Here is a 3,432-nt window from a genome sequence, read left to right as displayed (position 1 = left end):
GGGGGCAAATATTCAATAAAAAGTGATTGTAATATTGGCTGGTATCAGAATAAAATAAGGACATGATTACTGAGTATTATAATCCCTAAGCTTTAATATTAAATGGATAATAATGACTGTATAAACACACCACGTGGAATCAGCAAAGTATCCACCTTGCCAGAGAAGTTTCAGCTCGAGCAAGCTCGTTTTAATACATTTATCATTACACTAATAGGTAACAACAGTACCAGTACGGTGTAGTAAAGCAAATAATGCAAAAACTCACCAGTTTGGCGTTCCTCCATGATGCAAATAATCGTTGGTAATAAAGTGCTGATTATGACATAATAATAATAATGTTTTGTTACATGGGAGGGGCGTCCAACTTTTGCGTGGGTGGCTGAGCTCTGCACACATGATTTGCCAGAGATCTGCAGAAAATTTACAAGGTGCAAGCTGCAGGACCTATAATATGAAAATTTTGCTTTTTATAAAAATTAACTAGATCTATAAGTAATAAAGCTATTTGCCATTATTACAATGCAGCAAATTAACATGATTGCAGGGATGATAAATCTATTACTTAGGCCTAATATATTCATAATCCCCTTCTATTTAACTGTAATTTTATAACTTTATTCATTGCTAACATGGTAAAATCCCTTCACTCCAAGAATCACTGTAAGAGTGGAAGAGTGACTAGGCATTCGATACGCTATTAAAACGACTAGAATCAGCCGCTAGTTCTAGTTCAGAGTTGATACAATGGCCGAAAAGCAACCTATTTCCAAGGAAGAAGGCAATTGGCCCGAACTTTTAACAGACAGAGCCGGAGACGATAACCAAAGCAATGGCTTCTCTGCTCCTCCTCCTGTCACGAATATTAACGTACCATTAACTGAAGGGATAGAGGAGATTGATCTATTAGCTCCATTGCCACCCCCTCCTGCCCTGTTAGATTTAGACATAACTGGAGCACAATCGACTTTCGTTCCTCCTGTTTTGAGTCAAGATGACACTACGCTGTTATCTAATACGATGAACGAGCAGAATTTATTAACAGTTGATAGTACGCAATCCTTTAATCTCAGCCCGTCTCAGTTCTCTCTTACTGGCGGGGCTGGTAATTCGTTGTCGTTATCACTCAGTCAAGATAGTTATCAATTACAAGATGCTACTGCAGGTACCACTGCATTAGCGACTGATCTTTTAAGTTATCCGAATAGTCAGTCATCTCAAACAATGTCCGATCCTTTAACGTGGACTAGACAAACTGAGGATCTGTCTACCGTATTGTCACCAACCATTAGCAGTCAAAATATACCTGCTAATAATACGACTGCTTTAAGGAATCAAGAACAATCACATCCTTCAGTTAGTAATCCATCATTACTAGATATTACATCAAATCCTCCTCCAGAAAGTATTCCAGTATCTTCTACTCTTCCTATTTCTACATCATCAATTCCCACAGCTGCTACTACTAGCAGTATAGTCATTAGTTCACTCGATCCTTCTCTAACTGATCAAGAGATTATTGAACACATTACTACTGCATCTGTTGCTAACATTAAAGGTTTATATCGTAGCTCTCCTACTGTTTGTACCGTGACGTTTCCTGATATGGCTGATGCATTTAGTGCTACTGTGCTGTTGAATGGGCTGGAGATGAAGGGAGCATCCGTACAAGTGAAACTTAATGACACTTGCTCTCCTTCACCATCTAACAATTATGTTCACCAGAGGTATGTTAGTGTACGTGTGTAGCAAATAATAATACCTTTATGTATATAAAGATGTATTAATAGTAGTACTATGCTTATAGTAAGTGGTTGGCAAATGTGTTTGTTAGCTTATTTATAAGATAACTACCAGCATAAGTAAGGAGTAGATAGATTAATGGTTGTTTGGTGAACAAAAAATTGAAACTTGAAAGCAATACATGTACAATGTAGTTGTGGTTGAATTACATGTATTTTTAATACTCTTGAGCTATGTAAGTGTACATAATGTACTTCTTTATTTTATTATTAGGTTTGATATGTCGAGAGAATTGTATCAATGCTTTGGCAATGATGCTATGGAAGACATTAAAAGATTAGAGCAAAATGGTGGGCTCCTCACCTATTCACCTGGTTCCCTTTATATTGAAGCACCATCCCATGATCTAATTGACTCATTTAAGAGGAACACAATAGCTAAATATACTGAGAAATCTGTTGTACTAACAGAAATGCAGTGGGAAGAATTAATGATGAATGACGGAAAGAATTATATTGAGCTAGTTCGACCTTTTGAGACTAATTCTCACATCATTATATTCCCAATTCGTGATGGTGCCTGTAAGCTCCTTATCGTTGGTACTGTAGTTGCTGTAGAGTCAGCCTACACCTACTGCTGGAATAATCTAGCCAAAGACATTAGAGTTGAAAGGTAATGATAATCACTGAGAGTCATTGTACTTGTATAATGTGCTTAAATTTTGTTGTAGGATGCATACAGTTACATGTACATGTAGAACAATACATTTGTAGCATTAAATTTTAAAGAATCAATACTAGACAATATATTACTATTATGCTGTTTTTCTAGGGTCAAACTTGAAGCATTAAAAGCATTCCATCCTACTCTTTCTAATGATATTTTCATGCAATATCAAGTAGAACTTACTTATTCTAATGGAGGGATTTCACTGAATGGCTTGTCTCATAATGTACCACTAGCTCGTGCTGATGTGGAGAAGAGACTATCGGAATTAGTAAAATCTGCTCTTCCTCCGTTTAAGCCGATCCTTTTCCTCTCTTTCAAAAGGAAACTCTCTTCACTAAATCCTAAAACAGCAATCATTTCTAGCGATGGAGCTACTGATTACATTTGCTGTCGTAATGAGGAAAGCCTTCAAGAGATAATGAAGCTGATTCGTAAAAAGAAAAACAAAGAGATTACTTTATCAGGACCAGAAGCACTGGAGAGAGTTCGTTCAAAGCTTTTAACAGTGATCCAGCAAATTGAGCAAGATTGCTTGGTTGATATTTCAATAAAAACAAAAAATAGCAGTATAATAATTCATGGGTACGTCACTGCTGATCTCGCTGATGCCAAGGAAAGGATCCAGGCTTTATTGAAGAGCTCTGAAGTCGTACGTAGACCACTAGAGGCCCCTCCTGGTATCGCTCTGTATGTTCATCATTGCCTTTTCAAGCAACCAACTGAAGGTACTAAGCAACTATTGACTGGTTTAATGTCTAAAGTCACCAGTTCAGAGGATGTCGTTTATCTTGAGGGACCTTGTGACGTCGTCAGTGAAACTGAAAAGAAACTTTTAGAATATTTTGTCACGTCGGAGCTAGAATGTAAGGAATTTCCCTTTTCCGCTGATTGTCGTTTTATCTCGCACATTGAGTCTGAAGTTCTTAGACAACTCCATAAAAAGAAAACCTTTACCCACGT

Source organism: Amphimedon queenslandica, unplaced genomic scaffold, assembly GCF_000090795.2.
Source record: "Amphimedon queenslandica unplaced genomic scaffold, v1.1 AMPQUscaffold_13286, whole genome shotgun sequence".
NCBI classification, from domain to species: domain Eukaryota; kingdom Metazoa; phylum Porifera; class Demospongiae; order Haplosclerida; family Niphatidae; genus Amphimedon; species Amphimedon queenslandica.
Note: the sequence above shows the minus strand (reverse complement) of the source record.